Source organism: Apteryx rowi, unplaced genomic scaffold (assembly GCF_003343035.1).
Source record: "Apteryx rowi isolate R43461 unplaced genomic scaffold, aptRow1 scaffold_23, whole genome shotgun sequence".
Taxonomy (NCBI): Eukaryota; Metazoa; Chordata; class Aves; order Apterygiformes; family Apterygidae; genus Apteryx; species Apteryx rowi.
The window spans coordinates 2,036,342-2,057,350 of NW_020448641.1; the positions used below are offsets into that span (position 1 = coordinate 2,036,342).

General features: G+C 40.3%; 1 protein-coding gene and 1 long non-coding RNA gene across 3 annotated transcripts in view; one reads left to right on the top strand and one right to left on the bottom strand.

The window, feature by feature from the left end:
- MGMT (O-6-methylguanine-DNA methyltransferase) overlaps window positions 1-435 on the bottom strand; it is a 191,522-nt gene extending 191,087 nt beyond the window's left edge. The window contains exon 1 of the mRNA XM_026065666.1: window positions 200-435. The gene's annotated coding sequence lies outside the window, so the exon portion shown is untranslated. The remainder of the gene's footprint in view (window positions 1-199) is intronic.
- Window positions 44-15,127, top strand: LOC112966027. Of its 2 annotated transcripts, none has more exons than XR_003253475.1 (3): window positions 44-130; window positions 224-270; window positions 12,100-15,127. It is a non-coding gene; the product is annotated as an uncharacterized LOC112966027 (long non-coding RNA). The 2 variants fall into 2 exon arrangements; XR_003253474.1 differs by lacking the exon at window positions 44-130 and adding an exon at window positions 821-902 and having other exon boundaries at window positions 210-270.
- Window positions 15,128-21,009: the final 5,882 nt, after the last annotated feature.

Below are 21,009 nucleotides of genomic sequence, written 5' to 3' on the forward strand. Positions count from 1 at the left end.
GCCCGGGCCCCTCACAGGGCGGCCGTTGGCGCCGCAGGCCCGAGCGGCCATGACGCAGCAGGGCCCGGGGCCGCCCGCGGCTCCCGCGCCCTCGCTCTCAGACCGCTGACAGAAACGTGCCGTATCCCAGGTTCCCCCCCCCCCCAAATTGTGACTGAAACGTGCCCCCGTTCAGGGTTTTTTTCCCCCTCAAACTAACTCGGCCTGTCCTTTATTCTGGTAGAACCGAGGAGCAGGATGGTGGAGGAGGACAGGGAGTGACAGCGTCAGGTAATCCGTCCTTTTCCACTCGTTTGTGTGAGGCGAGAGGCGAGCGGAGGGGCGGCGAGTGAAAACTGAGGAGTTCGCGGAAGGGGGTGTTTGGCAAACACAGTTTTTTAGAGGAGGAGGCAGGGAGCTGATGGAGCGAAACGTGGAGGAGGAAATTAAGTGTAGGGCGGGGTTTGTTTGAGAGCATAAAAAAGGAGAAAAAAAAAACAGGAAAAAGGTGCTAGTAAAGTTTGCAACAAGAAATCGCTTATTTTCAAGCCAGGGAATCTTTTGCTAGCCGAGTCTTAATCTCAGTTGTATCAGCAGCGATCATTTTGTGTGACTCGGAAGCTGTGGCAAAACACAGGATTCCACTTCAGAAAGCTCAGAAAGTTTTTTAAAAAGTCATTAAAGAATCTTCGAAATCCTTTTTTTTTCTTTTTCCATAGGAATAGAGCACTGTAAATAAAAATGGCACTGAATGGTTAGATCTGGTTGTAAAAAAAAATTACAAAATCTGGACCAAAATGAGGGAGTTTCTCCAATGCGATTGAAAACACCTTTCCCATAGGTGCGCTAGGTGCAGACTTGCAAAAGGGTAACCGCTGATGTGGCTGTGAAGTAGCACTGAGGCACTCCTGCTATTTTTAGAGGTAATATTTTTAACACCGTACCTAGCTCTCCCTTTTGCTTTCTGGGCCATTAACCTGCCATCTCTTAAAGAAATACCCGCATGGACTGTTTACTACAGTGTTTTACTTTCTTTACCATGTAGATAGGCGAGGCATTGGCCAAAAATCATTGTTGAAATCGGTCTCAGATGGTAAAAGTGTCCAGAGCTTCCACAGTCTCCTGCTGCTAGTTGCAACCTCCAAACGTAAAACATGAAAATTTAGAGTGAGATAGAAGTGATCACAAAGATGAATAACATTTAATGTAAAGGGTTTAACAATATATAAATCAAAGGGCTTGATATGAACAGTGTATCAGTGAAACAGCCTTTGACCAACAAAACCTGTATATTACAATAAAGAAATAGTGGAAAAAGTATTCCATGTTTATAAGTTACAACCAATTAGAGACTTTTGGTTTATACTTTCTGACTTTTTTATGCATTTAGAATTAAACTCTATTACTGAACCTTTACAGTAGCTGTGAGTGAACAAACTGTTCAAACTATTGCATAGCTGTGTGAGGCTATATGTGCTGATGAGAGAAAATGAAGCTTTTCACTAGTTTTAATGAAGCCTGGATAAATGGTAAATTAAAAGGTACTACCGTTGCGTGCCCTATACAAGTGCAGTGGCTTATGTGAAGATGAACTCATTGCTACCTGAACTCTGCGCATCAGTAAGCTTTGGACTGGATGGGATACTCTGGAGATAGTTGTTTTAGAATGTAAATATCAAACATCTTAAGCCTTCATCATTTTTTTTCTCAGACGTTTTAAAGTCCAATATCATGATATGAATTAAAGGGAAGCAAGGTGTAGATTTCTGCAATAAGGGATAGATCTGCTGCTTGACAAAAAATTGCAAACTGTTTATAAACCAAATGCTATGAATGCCAATCTCAGCAATTCTCCTCTTCCTGAACAATTGTCAGGCCTTTTCCTGCCTTTTCTTCATTCAAAGTATCGATATAAAGATAAGCCTTGCAGGTCGGTCTGGCCTATTCCAGTTGAGAAGGAGATTATGTTYTAAAGCTGGGGACTCACAGGAATTTTCTGTAAGGTTCCAAGTATTCCAGTTAAGGAAGACTTCCAACATAAGCATGCCTACTGATTACAGCTGTGACAGGTGATGAAAGCTGTCTCTTAACTATATTGGTCTTAAACATTTAGAGCACTTCCAAGCTGTAAGGCCACTCAGAAACCAACGAGCAGCCAGTATAAACAGATGGCAGAGTACTCTGTCATGTACTCTTGCGAAGATAAATTGCTTAGGAGGTGGGCTTCTGCTCTCTTCACTCCCTTGCAATTCTGGTTTGAATTAGCAGTACCTCCATATTGAACACATTGCCATTACTGAATAGAAAGGTGAATAAAGGCCTGGATCACATTCATGAAGTCCACAACTGAAAGAAACCATCCCAACCTACTAACCAGCATGGCCATGGCAGATGTTAGTGCTGACAGCAGTACTGCTTGAAAGCAAAACTTGGTTAGCAATGAAGTCTCTGAAGGACTGCTTTTACAGTTGACTATGAATTGTATAATTAAATGCTTACGGATTTACAGAACCTTAAAACATATAGGCTGTTCTCAAGCATGTGCCTGAGCTATGTAGATCTGAACCAGGACAAGAAGCTGTATAGTTGCTTAATGCAGTGCTGTGCATGAAATTGCCTCTCTGCCCTATGTTCCTCTCCACTTCTGGGATTAGTTCAGGTGGAGCAAGTCTTATTCTGTCTGCACCTATCCTGTAAGTTGTGAGTGGCAAGAGAATGGGTAAAATAGGATGTTTGCAATAGTTTCAGTTGATGGACTGGAAGATTCATTAATGCCTCCCAATTATTAGTGAATGTTACTGCATGCTTTCAAGCACTTTGGAAATTTCAGTCAAGTGTTTCATCTCTTAAAAGAAGGAATTTGTTTTATTTTGAAAATACTAGAATGCAAGATTAAAGGGAAACCGCTAAAATGAGTGAAATCTTTCCTCTGTCATGTTTGTTATCCTTTTGTTATCCTTTTCACAAAAGTACCCAATTCCTGAAACTTTACTATCAGTGGAAACCTCCCTAGAATCCATATAAATCTTTACTGACCCCGTGCCCAAGATGATCACCTTTTTGCCTGAAGCATGAAAATCAGTTGTCTTCGATATGATTTTAGTTTTTCATTACAACAGGTTTGAATAGGGAGTATAAAATATCCAGCCTTTCTTAAAACCTGGTGGCTTGGATTTTGGTAGTGAATCCAGAAGTTATTTGTTTGCTCTGTAAAGGAGTATTCCTCTGTACTGCACTTTAACTTAGCTGAGTGTCATATTCTTCTGTTAGCAAACAAGGTAAAAAGGATACTCCTGATCAGATTCACTCTGCCTTCAGAATTATGAACATCTTACTCAAATCTCCTCTAATCCTTCTGCTGTCTAGTTTTTAATCTTTCTTATTTTTAGGTAAATACCATTATAATTTCAACCACTGAACTTTCAAATTTCCACCTAGTCTGTCCCTCATGACAAGAGCACGATTGAGAAGAATATTCCTGATAAGATTTATCACTGGTCAATAACATCGGTGTCAGCAGAACACTTATTCCCCCTTTTCCAGGTACTTAGGCCTGCTCCTGCTACTTTACTTTGTATATACTCTCAGGCATTTGTATTAAATTGTCTATAAGGGCCACTAGGWGTTAATTTTCTTTCTGGGAGTTTCAAAATACAGCATTCACTTATGACACATCCAGTCTGCTTCACTAATACTAAAGCTTATAGGAAAATTTTCATAACACTAATATTGTAATAAGATACAGAATTTCTAAAATGTTTTTTAAATGTTGCCCCATGTCTTTGTTTTTCATTCAAGGCATTTTCTTTCAGTTCTTTAGATTATTTATGATTAAGTCTGTTGCTTTCAAGTACAGAACAATATTTTCCCCAAACTGGAACATCTATTTGCAGTTCAGTGCAAAATAGTTCAGTGCCCTTCTAGTGACAGCAAATGAGTTTACTTCTGAGTAAACCAAAACTAAGACTGGTATATGAAATTTCAGGGTTATAGAGTGTAATAGAATGGAATGGAAAACTTTAAGAAAGGAGATTTTTATTAAAGGCCTTGAGATGTGAATTCACAAAATTCCAATGTGGATTACATTCTAAGTTAAGGACTAACCTCTGAAGGCAGCTGCCTTCTGCAGCGGCTGCTCTGGAAGACAGAGTTGGGCATTGGAGCTGTAACTACCCTCTTGCTAGTTTGAGATAGAAACAGATGGAGTCTCAGGAAAGACGTAGTGTTCAAAATCATTATGATTTGGACCTCACTTGTAGTTCTTGAATTTACCCCCAGAGAAAATTGTCAGATTGGACTAAAGGCATAATATATTTCTGCCAATGTGCCTTACTTCAGTCAGAATCTGGCCTTGATCACATCCTGTGCTCATGCGACCTCTGCACATGAACCTCCTCAGCTGTGAATAAATGCCGTAATGTAACTTTATATGAATTCCCTTGAACAAGTAAATAAGTATTGCTTTTAACATTTACAATCAGCAGAAAAAAAAAAGGCTGAAGGAAACCATAAACTGTGATTTTGTTTGCCAAGACACTTGCATTTTTTCAACAGCAGGGATGTGTCCTGCAAATGTAGATCTGGAAAGTTCTTGTCAATACACATCTCACTATTTGGTGTGTGCACGTTAGTGCTTTAATTGTCCCTGAAGGACTCTGTGTGTGCGTGTGTGTGTGTGTGTGTGAGAGAGAGAGAGAGAAAGAGAAGAGCGCTGTGAATCGGGTTTCAGAATAGGTTGTTAATAATAGAAATCATCTCTTCCACCAGATTTTTGTTTGCAGCACATTATGGGAGTTTGTCCATATATTTTAATTGGTGTGAAATGCTGAGAAGTATGCATCTGGGTCACGGGGAAGTAGGGCTTATGTCCTGTATGTGTGAATGAGTGCAAGTGTTTCTGGGAACTTTAAAAGGAGTTGATTTTTGATAATGCAGGATATGACTTTTATCTTCTTCAGGGAGCGTAAGAAATGAGGACTGAGTAAGAGGGCTAATACTGAAGAAGAAGTATGATTTTCTGGGGCTCATTCTGCAGCCTGGGTTGGAGCAGATTTGAGATTGGGAGGCCTATCTTTAGCAAAGTATAGGGACCTATAAAAATCACTGATGATGCCAGATCATTTTCAATAACAACTAAGATTGTTAAAGAACTACTTTAATAAGAGGAGAATAAGAGGAGAATATTTTCCTTGCATCAAAATTTGAACAGTCTGTATCTCTGCAGTCTCCAAGTGTGGATTTGATTCCACATTTGAACTTGGAAGCATAGATCCATCTCTAGAAAAAACAATAAGTTAGGAGTCCGGATATATTGAGCAGGAATACAACTGGTTCCTGGGCTGGGAGAGGAAGGAAATTGGGTGGTTTGAAGTGTAGAATTACTGTTAAGTTAAGAAAGTGTATTTTAGTAGGCAAACCATTTTCAGTGCTTATGAAGAAGCTTGGCATTGGGAGAAATATCATTTCCTGTAATCAAGGTGCTGGGAGTTGTTTGCCAGCCACTAATGCCTTTAGGGAAATCTAGTAGCAAACCACGTAAATGAAAGGGATATTAGCAGAGATTGGCTTCATTTTCTTTAGGACAAAAGCATAAAAAGTTATGGTGTTTCATATGCCCTACTTTAGTTGGTTTAGTTATCTCTTGGCTGCCCTATTCCAGAAATTGTTGGAAAATGCTTTGACAATATTGGTGGAGCTAACCGACAGAACTTTCATCTACATAGATACAATACAAGATGTAATAAATATCTGTCAAATCTATCTATCAAATAGGTTCTATCTATAACAGAACTACAGAGAAATTTGTGTAATAAAAAAGCTCATAAATGTTAAATTAGAAAAAATTTTGGTGAAGTAAGGCCACTGATAAATCTCCTGTTAAGTGTGCCTGGAGTCCTATATTTAATGGAGCTTTTGCAGCTATTGGCAAATTCCAATGACGCTCAAGCATTTTCAATAAATATTACAGCAAAATTTACAGCATATATTTTTTTCTTATTGAGATATTTTAAACATATTTACAACAGAGCAATCCTTCAAAATACTGGATTATTACAGTCAGTTTAGAGATATGCTCATCTTTGTAATCATCTTAAATAACTTGAAAAATATACTTAATAATCCTTTTTTCTGAACGCAGATTCCTCATTGCTTTTGTTCCTACGTCATGGGTGGATGAAATTGCCAGCAATTATCCGTGCCATGCTATTCCAAGAACTCAGCATCAATTACTTAGTAGGGGCAGACTTGCTCCTCCATGAACCTCTGTATTTACCAGGAGGCACTGGAAATTAAATCAAGTTAATTCCTCTTGGTCTTTCTAGCCAAAGTAATGTGTGTGCATGTCCAAGGGGGTGTGCGTGTGTGCGTGCATGTTGTGTGTGTGTGTGTGTATTTTGTACAATCGCATATTGTAATCTTAGAAATGGAGCCACTTGAAGTTGGTACTAACCTGCCTCTTGCATCAATGGAAATGGATATTATGATTGCTGTGTTGAAACATGTGCTCAAATGCATTGGGAGTTTGATACTATTTTTCAAACTGCCAAATAGATAATGTCAGAACATTTCTGAAATGGGATACTAACATCGAGATATACTGCACCAATCAACTAACATCAGGCAAAGTATAGTGTAAAACTGTGGATGTAGGAGACTACTACAGAATTTCCATTTTCATTCCTTATGTCAACAGCTTTGTAACTTACCTAGTAGATTGTTTTATGTTTTCCAGACATATTCTCAGTAGACTACAAACACTACATTCAGCTCAGCCTTCAGAACCCAAAGAATTAGATATGCTGTAGTTTATGAAATGGATGTTTATGAAAGTATCCTTTGTTTGAATTGCTCAAAAACCCAACATGAATTCAAACTTTGACAGCGTAAGCAGAAAATAAGAGGGCCATAGTGATCTCCCAAATGTAGCCTTAACTATTGAGGTTCTCATATTGAAAATGCAATTTTCTGTCTAGATGTTTATGAATGTCTTCAAATTCCCTTTCATAATAGCCCCTTTTTGACAGGCCTTTTTCAACTCTGAAATATGAGAAGAAAGGTTGCTGCAGAATGTAGTATATACCATTATAGGAGGTACACTTCTGTCCCTCAAGCCAACAGTACTCTTTTGGAAGTCAATAATGATATATGCATGTGTAGGAGGTTGCAGAGCCTAAGATCCATTGCAGAGAAGCAGGATTCTTTTACTGAATCACAGTAGGTTCAGATGCTAAAATGCGGTGTGACACTTTAGGGAATCTGTCTATGTAAAATGTATGAATTCTGTGTCATTTTATAAACCGTGTGTGTAACTCTAGCCTTGTGTAATCTTCAGAGCGCTAGCAAACCTCATCACACAGACACTAAAGAACAGTCAAAATTGTTAGTATTGAGTTACTCTGTACAGGTAGGAATGCGTCTGTTTTGCTGTGAAGAAGGTCTGCATTAAAGGAGTCCAGTTCCCCCCCATTGCCTGCATGTGTTGTCATCAGTGCAATAGGAATGGATGGCAGCAGCACAGCGTAATAGACATGAATACACAGCAAAAGAGTAGGAACCAAAAATAGAATTGTTCTCTGAATATGGGAACCTTCAACTAAGATGCCGATGAGCTAGAAGGAACTTATTGCAGGAGAGAGTGAGTAAGAGAGAGAATCTCCCCAGAACCTAGACACTAATCCCAAAGTGGAGGATGTAGAAGGGACCTGGGATAACTGAAATGACAGAGTACAGATATCAACACCGGAAAAAGCATTTTGACACAGGCTTTTTTTTTTTTTTTTCTGTACACCAGCATAGCTTGTCATTTTGCTGTCAGGTAATGCGCTTTTGCAGAAACAACTTGTTGCTTGCCTACATTTTCACATTGTCCTTATGGTTTAGTGAAAATTTGATGGCAAGCAGTTGTGTGCTTGCGGAGCTTAGGGAAAGCAAAGAGTCGTTTAGGAGGTTAGACAGTCCAGTCTCCAGCCCTCCATTACCGAGGTGACTGGCAACRCTGGATTTCGAGCCCTGATGTCCAGAGCTAATGAAACTGTTTAGTGCCCAGCAGCTGAGAAGCACCCAGGCCCAAGCCTGGATTGCAGCACAGCAGCCGGAGCAGAGTCTGCGGGGAAGAGCTCAGGAGCGCTGGGAGGTTTGGGGTGCTGCCCCCTTCCCCGGGAGCTGCCTCCAAGCGGGGCTCTCGCCCTGGGCCTTGCCTCGCTGCGTTGCCGTCACCCTCACGGCTCCCTGACAGCCCAGGTGGGCTCCCCATCTGCGTAGCTGTCTTGCTCTTTTCCCAGACTTAGCTCGGTCAGAGCAGCTCGGACGTCTCAGTGCTATATTGTGGTGGTTAGCTACAACCTGAAAAACTGAGTCATTGCTGACGGATGTTGTGGCCAAGTAGGTGTAGTCATCTATTGCCGGATAAAAAATGGCTACTGTTCTTTTGGCTTTAACAGGAACAGCTATGCATATAAAGCTCGAAGAATCACACCTTTCTTCAAAGAAATTACTGGTTATTTAAAATGTGTTCTGAAGCTGATGAGAAGACTCTCATTGATTTCACTGGGCTTGTTGTCAGGTTGCTGGACTGTGAAAAACGAATCATGTGATATGAATCGCTGTTCCCAGATAAAAATGGCCTTTTTTTGCTACAAAAACATGAACTTTAGCATAGCTACATGGCATATGACCGAGAAAACACTGAGACTGCTGCAGCAGCAGAGACTCATGAGAACAAGTTGAGAGCCTTGTCAACGTTCGTAGGATGAGGTGGGAGAGACGGGCTGAATGCTGCCTCCACTAAGTGCTGCAGTTGCGCAGTTGGCCAGGGAAGCCTTGGCCTCCTGCTTTGAGGCAAGAGGCCACCTGAGAACAGCGCGGGTGCCTTTGCATGAGGCTTTAATTATAATGGCTGTACAATCCTTGTGGGTATGCAGGCTCTTGTGAGTGTTTCACAAGGCATCACGTGTGCATTTTGTCATAATGCCGGTGGGGATCTTTGTATACTTTACATGTAGATTCTTCTATAGCGTATGTGTGGATTTCCGTGTAGTGCCATATGAATTTTATGACCATGGTGGTGAAGATTTTAAGGAGTTGTGCAAGACTAAAACCCATTAATGTTAAGCCTTTTAATTTTTTAAACAAATAACAAATTAAATGTTGTGAGGATATATGAGTATATTGAATGCCATGCAAAATCCAGGAAGGCCATAAACCAAATAAACTGTCACATGCAGATAATTTTATCCTTTTCAGCCTAGTGAACTGGTGTGCATGGCAAGTGGTGTCGTGAGATGGAGGGTAGAGTGGTGGAACAAAGGCCTGTTCATTGCAGGGAGGCAGAAAGGTAAATGCTCTTCATTGTCTTTGTTGTCTAATGTCACTGAATGTTGAGAAAATGACCTCCTTCGGGAAAATACTGCCTGGAAGATGGGTTCAGGTTGCAGAAATCTTTGGTATAAAGCTCTGATGCAGTCCAGCATCAGTATGTTCTTCAGGAGAGTTGTTTGCTTCCGCAGGGTTCGTATCGGTTGTGCTTGTGAGAATCTAGGTATTTCTCTGTCTTTTTCTCTGCTCCCTTGATCACGTGTTTGGGCTCTATTTTCTTTGTTTTTATCTTTCTAAAGCATCTTTTTCTCCAACGTATTTTGGACAGATACCCAATTAGTGTTCAGTCCAGCTTGCAATCATCATGTTAGATGCTATGAGAAAAAAGAGCTAATGAACAATGAGTTTGTTGTCCAAACACAGTATCTGTTTCAGTGATAACAAAATGTGCCTTTTTTTTACTTTTGGAGCTTTTTTAGTCTCGGATAAGCTACACAATGATGTGATATTTTCCAGTCTTTCCCATTCACACTGATGGGAATCCCGAGGTCTGTGTAAAGGGAAAGTGACAAGGAATTGCTGTTTGACAAGTCAGGGAAATTGTTAATACTGTCCTAGTTCAGGATGTAAATGAACTGTAGGTAATAAAACAGGTTAGCGAAGACAGGCTAGTGGCTCCCTCTATATATACGTCTATAAAGAAGGCATACTTAAAGTGTGTTTCCCTGAGGCATTAGAAAGGCAAAGGGAAAGCCGGGAAGATACATACCTCTTTGCCGAGATAGCGCTACAAACTAAGTGGAAGTGGGAACCTTGTTCAGCCACAGGAGAAAGTTGCATTGCTCTGCAACTTCAGTGCTACATTAGGGCACTATTTTCACTTCTGGTCTCTTTTATTAACATGCATATAATATTATAATGTGCACTGTGAGGTAAATAGAAATCTGTGGTGATCTAAAGGAGCATGAGTAATTTTATCTTCTCTTTTTTTTCTAAATRTCTCCATAGCATGAATTGTTTCATAATAGTCTTAGATTATATCTAGAATTCTTGCATTTCACTGTGGCCTTGGCTTGGGTCTGGGTTCCCCCCCGATCAGCAAATTGGTGCGTGATGCCAGTGACAGATGCACAGCTGAGATGGGGCGGCTTCCACATGTACATTGATGTAGGCAAATCTATTCCGTGTTCAGCTTTCTAAATAGGTTTAATAATGCACATTTAAATGCCAGCTGACCTGCAACACAAGAAAACAATTGTTTGTGACATTAAGCACCTTAACATGAAATAATTCAAGTTAACCTGCAGCAGTTTTCAAGCATAAGCAAGTCCCTAGATGCTAAAGGTAAAAATGTGCACCCTGAAAAGGTCAGGCATATGTTGAAACCTCAGTATACTCACAGTTCTGACAAAAATGAGACATTGGCAAAAACAACTCCAGAGCAAGCCTGCAGAACAATAAAGAAAGATGTACTAGTGAAAAGGGAGATAACATTTGTATTTTTAATAGTATTTTTAGGTACCAGGAATCAGGATGAGCCAATGAACAACTCCTCTGTGTCCTATATTTGCAAATCTTTTTTTTTAAAAGTTCTTACATTTTCTGTTCTTAGGCTGCCTCTGCCTCCTTCAATATCACTGCCATCACCTGTCTCTTTCAGCTCTAACTGGCCTGCAGAGAAGTGCAAAAGAAAAATCAACAGAATTTAACCAATCTAGTGGTTGAATATTTTTATCCCAAAATAGTTTTATACAGTATAAAAAAGAAGTAGAGAACATTTTAATTATCAATAATGTACTGTTTCAACACTGGACAAATTCAAATGTTTCCCCTGAATCTAAGGGTATTTTTAATACTGCTTTTTAGATGCTATTTTATTTTGCTTGAAGCTCAAAATGCGCTCTTCCCAGAATTTTTCAGCTGGTTCTTTTAATTTTTTTAAGGGTATCCTGTCAATTTTAAAATACAGTCTTTTCATGTTGCCACTGAATTGCTTTGATCTTTATATGAGAACTGAGGAGGTGCAGCTTCCTTGTTGCTGAACTTTGCCAAGAGCTCCAAGAGAGCTTCTGTTACCGAGTCTGCCAGCATCCGAAAATTGGGAAAACAAAATTCCTGACAAGACTTTCCAAAGCGTTCTTTTCAGGTTGTCTGGAAAGCAAAAAGCCCAGAACAAGAAGTCTCTGTTTTTTCTAGTATAAACATGACTGAAGAAAAAAGGAAGACAATTTGATTAACTTTTTTCTGTTCTTTTATGTAATAATTGCTGTGAAAAAAGTTATTTTTAAGCAAAACTTTTCAAATGGCCTCCCAAAATATTATGCCTGCATATCTTATCTATTTAGGACCTGATCAGGCTCAGAAAATGGTTCTTACCATCCCCATGGTGGAAAAAGGCAATATATCCCTCTTTCTGTGTGCCGTGTCTTCATGTGCTCAGGGAGCTGGCAAGCAAGGGGCTAGCAGCAAAGGGGAGTAGCTGGGGGCTGCACACATTGTAGTGGTCTTAGAATAATTGTCCAGACAAGGAGAATACACAGTGATATTATAGGATCACAGGATAACCCAGGTGGGAAGGGAGCTCGGGGGGCTCCAGGCCAACCTCCTGCTCAAGCAGAGTCAGCTCCGGGGTCCCCAACGCCGTCCCGCCCGGTCGGGAGCAGCCCGTCCTGCAGCCGCTGCTCCCCGCACAGCTCAGCCCTCCGCCGAGTTTGCTGCGCCGCGCTGGGGTCGCTCCCGGATTGGGGCCCAGCCCAGGCATGGTGCCGAGATGTGGTCTAACATGTTTGCTATTCCTTCTGGTAGGAAACTTCCTTGTGGATGTGTTTGAATGGGAGACAGCAACGAACCACCGTGGGGGAGGAAGGATGTGCCGGGTGCCCAGGCGTGCCGCGGGCCAGCGATGCGCCCCGCGCTGCTTGCGTCCCCTGCCTCAGCTCAGGAATTCGTGTCAAATCACGTAGCAGCTGGTTGGAAGAGGTAGCCCAGCGTTATTCTCAAAATRTGCCGTCGTTCCTTCACATTCAGATGAGCTATTCTCTTTAGGTTAACTGCTGCTTGAGTTCTACAGTGTCTTTCAGGGAATGTAAAGTAAATAGAGCACCTTTTATACCAGGGGATCAACGTACTAACTTATGGCCAAATTTGAAGCCTTTACCCAAGGCAAAATACAATTAAAGTCAGGGARAACTTGACCTGAGTGAGGACTTTGGTATTTGATCTGTGAATTTTACTTTTCTTCATTTTTATTATTTTCATATGGTAGTACAGCTATTTCTCCTGGTGGTAATTGTACATTGTACTGGATATTGAATTCCTTGCAGTRAAGGAGTAACCTCTTGAAACATAATCTTACATGGTGTGCGATCTAAAGAGCTTAATTCTTATTGGAATAACAAGTTTAAAAATATATATTTTTAAAGCACATCCATGACATTTTTGTTAACCTAGTTCTAATGGTGATCTAGCAGTAACAGTAAAGTATGAAAAGCTAAGAACAGGCCAAGATCTCATCTGACCTAACTCATTGATTCACTCTCTGACCTTGGGTAAGCCTTTTGACCTGCCTGTGCCTCAGTCAACTCAGCTGGAAAATTGGGTAAAGAGCAGAGCCTGTTAGAAAACCATCTTCAATTTGAACAAAGATTTCCTGGAGACCCAAAAAAGTGAGTGTAGTCATTTTGTCCAGACATAATTGATTGTGGCCCACACAAAAATAACATCCTGAGCTGTGGGATACAATTGATGACATCTCATTCATTGTGTGGTGACTGGGTGGTCTCTGCTTCCACTGTAGCTCGTCCACATTTCATGTGTTCAAAGCTGTATTTTCGCTTTCATGGCATTAGCCTAGCTGTATCTGTCCTCGTTATGAATGTGGCTCAAATATTGCATGACTCTAAGAAGGTACTGGGAGGTAATTACTATCCCTGTTCAGTTCAGAGTTAGTGAACTAAATTATTATCCCCTAGATTTATCACAACCTAAAGTGGCATCACATGCTACTGTATCAATAAAACATAAAAATGARATCAGTTCTCTACCGAGAGTTCACCTGATGCTTTCCAGCATGCCCTTGCTCTCCCAAACCTGCTTTCATACCATCAGTCTGTTACTAGTGTTGCCTGTAATTAAGAAGATGAAGATGCATGCTGCGATCCTAAACTTAAGCCTTAATATTAAAAATGTGTAAAAATGTTGGAAGCAGGACCTGTTTCCTCCGCGTGGTGCAAGAGGTGTGCCTGCACGGGGGACCGCATCGTCGGCTTTGCCGAGATGCCCTCAGCACCGCGCAGAGCTGTTTGCGCAGACCTGCCGAGTAGCCACGGCCGCGGCGGCAGCAGCCCCTACGTGCAGTCAGGAAATGTTGAAGTCATGTGGCTCAGAGCCAAGGGCATTTAAGTGGCATGTGGATAACCACTCGAAACTGGCAGCGTGCGATCGGCCACATGCGCAAAGCGCCATACTCTCACGAATTTGGCACTGTTTGTCCTGGGCAAAGGCCAGCATCTACTGCTCGTGCCAGCGTGTTTAAACTATCCTGGACTTACTAATCTATTCTCCATGACCCATGCTGGAAAAATGACCATTTCCTTTTCCCAATTCCCACATCTGCTATTTGTTTTCCTCTCTTTGCCTTCCCAAGGTTTGGGAAGCGGTTCAGGAATGCAGAACGCTATTTGAAACTAAGCTGACCTYGGATGTTGAGTGGCATTTATCTGACAACAGTTGCAGGTAAATAGTTAACAGGAGACGGTCATGTTTCTTCGCTTTCACATCCATGTTTCTAGACATTTTCAAATTTTAAGAAAATATTCATGACATCCCAAAAGCATGTGAAGATTTTGTTCTAAAATGTTATCTTAGCTAACTGTATGGCAATAGTAGGAGGGACCTAGTATTTGCAGTAGTATCTAGTAAATACTGCACTGCCGCTAAATTGGCTCTGTCATTATCTTTGCATGAAATATTCTGAATTTTAACATTAAAATTAGGTGCAGACACCTGAAAAATTCACTTCTGCTAGTCTAAATGAACTTAATATGTGGGAATGACATTTATACAGGAATAAAATCATCACTGTGCTTCATATAAAATTATATATATATATAACATATATATATATAAATATATATTCTGTATTAGGAACAATTACTGAAAATTGTGGTCTTTCAGACATCAGCTCATTTCACACCTGCTTCTCTGATCAGCGCTGGGAGTACCCATTTCCACTGAAGTGTGAAGGAAACTCAAGACACAGGAAGTAATTATTTTTAAAAAAATTTTGATAAATGCAAAATCAAACATTTAACATATAGACATGATAGAGGATGAAAAAAAAATGCCAGGCTCTAATTACTTTAAAAATATGAGCACAGGAAAATGAAATGGAATTTTGCTGAAAATGTTCAGTTTCTGTATGGTATAATCCAAAACCATATATTTGATTATAGTGGACAAAAGACCCAAATAGCAAGGATATCTGAAATGGGGTAATGACAAATACAATGTGGAAGCAAAATGCAGACATGCATTTGCAAAATGGCACAGAAAAAATATTGCAATCTAGAAACTGTACAAAGAAACACTGCATGAAGTGCAACTAGGTGACTGTGCATTGGCTTTGCTGGGACCCTTCATTCACCAGTTATTTTGCAAAGAAGGAAGAGGGCTTGGTATATCTAAGTGCAGTTCTCTATGATCCTTTTTAAACTGAATTAGCTTTTAAAATTTCTTAGGCATCCCATATGCTCAAAGAAATATATGTATCCTTGAATAAAGAGCGGTAAAAAACAATTACATCTTGGGAGAGAGAAACTTTTAAAGAAAGATTAAAGAGAGATGTAACTAACAGTGAGACTATAGCTCACATCCAGAGACGCTTATATGTGTATATATATATATATATATATATATATTTTTTTTCCCTCAAATCAGTGGAAGTTCAGTGCTAAAATAGAAATTAGAGCCTAAAACCTGTTTGGATCTAGGCCTATTCATTTATATACCTCTGCAGGCCTGGGCTTACAAGACTAAGCAGAAATATAGGAATTATCCACAAATATTTGACGAGTGTTGCATCAAGGGCCTAAAATAGATGCTTACTTGTGGAATTAAGGGAAAAGGGAATTTAAAAAAGAGTTCATTAAACTTGCTGTGATGCTGGTTTTTACCTTAGTGGCCAAGAATGAGAAGTTGAATTTTTCTGACTTCTGATATGTGTATTTCTATCAGTAAGGAGTATTGCTAGGAATTAGGTGAATAGCAATGGATGTGAGAAAAGGCATTCAGGTTTGCGTGCAACACACTTCCGTACACTCTAGCCAGGCACAAAATGAAGCATAACCAGTCTCCTTCTCTGATGTGGCAATTTGTTCATGCATCTTCAGAAGTCCATGAGCAATTCTGAAAACTTTTATGTGTGTTTCAGTGAGAAGTCATATGTAATCTGCTGTGTATTATCATGCTCACGTTTCTTTTGCGTTTACTTCTTTCCAGATTTCCGTTTACCATTGAGTACCTTTGTTTCAGATTATTTTTCCCTAGATATATTAGGTTGCATTTTTCCAAGTGAAATGTCATTTGTCACCGTGCAGTGAGAGACTGCACGTTGCACTTTGAAATACCCTCTGATCACTGAGGCCATAAACTCTGGCTATCACAGAAACAGACGTTGGAGATGAAAAGTGCAATTAGGTCACCCAGCCCACCTCCCTGCCAGCGCAAGCCTGTTCCGTGGACGGAGCTGGTTCTCGCTGCAGCGACAGCCTGCCTTTGTCCAAAAGGAGCCGTGGTGGTATCTTTGAACGGCTCTCTTTGGATCCAACCTCAGTGTTTGCTGTTGCAGACAGATAAGATTCTCTTTCATGTCCATGTGCCATCAGAAAAGGAAAATTCAACACGCTGATGGAATGACTCCACCATTGTTAATGGAAGACCCTGCACAATTTCAAAAGATATTGCATGTCTGTGCATCAAAGTATTTTAACAACAACAACTGAAAGTCTGGCTGCTTCTCTCAGTGTAGTAGAATCCTTATTCCATCCATTTTTAGCAAAGCACCAAATGAATGCAGAAGTGTGTGAAATACAGAGTGTATATTTAACGCTTAAATGCAGAATAGTTTTTTGGGGAATGGAAAGTAGAAAAATAGTATCCACTGTTCTGTAAGTAGCCAAGTGAAGGGAATAATCCTTCTCCTGCTGGAGTCAATGGCAAAGCTCCCTTTGATTTCAATAGGTATGAATTATGGGCTGAGAAGAAACTGGGTTGTACATAACCATAATTGACTTCGTTTGCAGTGGCAAAGTTGCTGCGTGGAGGGAAGGTGTGCATCCTGTTGTCTTCGGTTTCTTGATATAGCTAGGCTTAGCTGCGACTGCCCGTTGCTCGGTAATGTTTTTTTTTCACCTGCTGGGGCACTTTGCTATGCGTGTTAGCAGCACTATGGCTGAAGTAAGGACAGTCCTGGCTGATGTTCAGTTAGATTAAAAACAGTGATTTTCTGATGCCTTTGTTGTTCTTCTTGACATATGTGTGCTTTTTAGTTTCTTTAAAATAAAGCATGAAATTCATCACAGTAAGAGTGTTCCTTTATAACCTGGAACAAAGAGGATGTATGGGAAAACTAGTAAATCTTTTCACGTAACTACAAAAACAAAACGAGAAAAAAATGAAAAAATGTTTTGTTCTCCCTTCTATGTTAAGGTGAAACGTTCAGACTGACTATCTTTCAGCTTATAAACTAATGGAGGAGAGAATGGTAGCATAAAAGCATTTTTCATTAGAGTTAGAGAAGTAATTAATTGATCCTATGTTATTTCTTTAACAACTGGGTGATATTCCCCTCTTAGTCTGTTTAAAATGTTTGTGTCAGTATAAACAGATACCTTATATAACGTCTCTGCTGTTTGCAAAAGTAGATAAACGAGGTCCTCCTGTTCTTCCCTGGCCAGACTTGAGAACCTGCGGCTCATTTTAACCAAGGCTTTCTAGGAGTGTATTCTATTTCATGATGTTGGATAACTCCACAGACAGGAGACTTTTCCATAATTAAACTCTGTGCAAAATAAAGGGAGATCTTCATCACACTCTTTGTATTCATATAAAATCTGTTGCCATGGGAGCTAGCATTGAATAGCAAGGTAGGCAAAATCAGTAATGTTACATTGCACTTGCCCTGTAGCCACTGGAGGGTCCCTTAAAATAAAGTCGCCTTTTATCTTTGCTTTCTGAATAAACATAAAACTAGATTTTTAGTGCAAAATCCTGATTTCAAGGTTATTGATGCCAGACTAAATTAATACAGTCTGTGCGATAGCATACAAAATCCCCAGCAAAGCCAGGGATACTCCTGTCTTTTGAAAGCTTGACATTTGTTTTTCATCATGAACTTAAAGGTCACCAGCTACAGATGAATCAGGATACCTGCTTGAGTTTACATTTACATGCATTTTATTTTATTCCCATGTGCACTTTTTATGAGATCCATCACTGGAATAAAACTGTAGCTCTCTCTTATTTTCTAGGTTTGATAAACTAGAAGAGTTATCAGCCTGCTACCTTTAAGAACAAACTAGTTGTCTTTTTACTGTCATTACTGTGCAGCTGTAATTCAGTGTAATGTAATGCAAGAAATGTCTGTTTTCTTTACTACTGCTCTTACTGCTTGACCCAAACGTCATCACTAATTTGAGTTGTAAATAAAATGTTGAAAAAGTAGCTCTCAGTTCCTAATCTGTAATTCGCTGTGTTTGTCATCCCGCTCAGTCCCTGAAATGATGGCAATGCTGCATTGTCAGAGTAACTGAAAAATGGTTTGTGTGTATTGATGCTTGTTTAATTCTTGTTTTATTTCTACAGATGAACATGCAATTAATCAAAATGCAGGTTTCAGAACTTTCAGTGGCTGGAAATGCCTCATTCCGACTCGCAATGAATGTGCTCCCTGCCTTCTGCATATGAATTTTTGTTTTTGTTCAGAATAGGCAAGTGACCTGTATTGCTGCACGGATTTTTTGAAACCAAATAACATTTTATATTTTTACCAAAATACCTGTGGAGCTGACAGAGCATGATGCATTCATTTTCCTTGATTTTGTAGTGAGGGAAAAGGCTAGCATGAATAATTCAAAAATAATGCTGAGACTGTTAAGATTTAGTACTGGAGAGGTCATCACAGTTGGGAGAATGAGCTAGGAGACTATTACTATTCCACGATCTTTGAATCTCAAGGTGACATCATTATTATTTCTCTATATCTATAATGTGGTGCTGCAACCAACTTATTGCAGTGTTTCTCATGTAGGGTAGAAAGATCAATTACATACAGACCTCAAAATGTGAACTATAAGCATAGTGTCCAATAAAACTGTCATTAACAGTCACCACAATTTTAACTGTATGCTTCCAGGTCAAGCTGTTTTAAAAATGATAACTGACATTGAAAGGTTGAATAAAGAGCACTCATTCTAAAGGGAGCAATTTTTTACCCAAATAAGTTTTCATTAACAAATCTGCTAATTCTTTTCTTGAGTTTATAAAAGCATTAAATATTTCATTTATTCGTTTCATTGTTTCTGTTAAGCATATTCACAGGCAACCCTGAAAAATCGTAAGTTTTCCACATGATCAGCATCAACAGTAGTATTGTTGAATGCAGATAAAGCATCCCTGTGCAATTTGATTTAATTTATTCCTGTCTTCAACAGGAAACTGAAAGATATTACTGAAATGGAAGTTATATTAGAGTAGCGGTTGGTGCATTACTTTAACTATTACCTCACCTTTCCATGTGCTGTTAACATCATGCCTGTGGAAGTGCACAGTATCCGAAATAAACAAATCACGAATATTCAAAAGTAATGTATGCCAGGAAACAGCCGTTAGTACTTCAGAAGTATCTCTCTATTGGATAAACGCTGCCTCGTATGTTTAATTAAACACTCATTTCCTTTGAGAATATTCCTCAAGACTGTAACTCCTCCAATAAACACTTTTCCTACTTGTTTTGTTTTCTTTTTGTAATTTTCACATCAGTTTGAAAGATAAAAAAGGTAGTTTTGTAAGGAAATTATAAAGAAAAAAGGGTTTGTAAGCCACCTGTTCTGAATACCACGATGTTTTGGTAAGGCAGCGTTCAAATGTTTCTGAAAAACGTGTTGCAAATCTTCGAGAGAATGATTTCCGTTTCTTTTTTGAAGAAACAAACTGCTCTCCTTTCTTAGATCGTTCACATTTTTGTTACGGGATTTAAGCTCAGGAGGATGCACTTTGTCAGCTGCCTGCTCCCGGGCAGCTGGTAGCGGAGCCAGGCCGGTGCAGGAAAAGGAGAGAAACGTGAAAGAGGGAGAGAGCTGGGGGTGCCCTACGAGGCGGGTCCCAGGGACACTTTGTTTTCTGGTCTGTTGGCTCTTGTTCTTTTTTGGCCTGTTTCTTCCCCCCTTTCTCTTGCAGCCAGCGAGCGCTGACTCAGAGCCAGGCACAGGCGATGTCGTGATAGCCGGCAGCAGGGCTGGGCTGGTTCCAGCAGCAGGCTCCTCGGTGGTCTTCGCAGGAAGTCCTGCTCGTGGCTCCTGAACAGCCAGTGGCTGTCGCGTGGTTAGGGTCGAAATGAGCTTGTTAGCGGTTTTATTTTTCTAAATTCTGATTTGCTTTCCCTTGCTTTTCTGAATTAGAAATGTTTACAATTACATATGAAGAATATCAGTATGACCAAGCAAGTATATACAAGGAACAGATTAAAAAAAGACGTAAAAATGAAGTTCCTTTATTATTTTGGTTGCAAGGATTTCAGATGCACACAGCTGGAAAGAAGGGCCGCTACGGCCGGAGCATGGAATCTAGCCCTGCCAAATCCAAAGATTAAGAAGAGATCAGTCAGAGGAGTCAAAACTGTGTAGGCTAGTGCATATCTGATCCTGCAGCTGGAAAAATAAAACCACTGTGAAACAACGTATCTCTGATGACTACAGGAAAATTAAAAAGGGAATAAAGCAGTGGCTTGCTCGTTATAACTTTTTTGCCTGTTCAACCAAACATGTATTTTGATTTTTAGCATTTGGAAGAAAGCCGCATGACTTGAGTTCCAGTTAGCCCTCATTATGCAATCTGAACTGCCATAATCTTTTTGTCGGCCTATTGCACATAGCGGTGTGGAGTGAATGYGGTCCAGAGGCAACGCTGATTGACCAGCTGGGTCAGCGCTGCTCGGCCTAACGCGCTCGCCTGACGTTCACTTTGGAAGTGTTAGAAAATTTGAGTATCGTCACTAACGGTGGTATTCCTGTTGCATACCGAAGGCTTGAGAGATCAGAGAAAGAGACAGATTTTAAGGCAGCAGCATTGAACACCTCGGAGACTCGTGCTTAATTCTGCCTTTGTCACTGACTTTCTGATTTTGGGGGCACGACCCCAGGGCAACTATCTCTACCCCGTGTCTGAGCTGGTGTGTGCTGGGAGAGCCCTGGAGCCCAGCGTGGTCTGTGTGTTATCTGTACTATCTGCGTAGGCAGCCGTACCTCAGTTTGACTCCACAGCGTCTACACGTCCCATCTGCTCTTGTGATAGGGACATTTTTGTCTTCTCTGATTAATGTTTATTGAACGATGTCGCTGTAACAGAGACAGGATAGACTGAGGTGATAAGATGAGGCACAGGAGCTGTTGTGCCTTCAGAAGTGGTTGTTAGTTCAAAGTGCATATGGGTTTTGCCCAT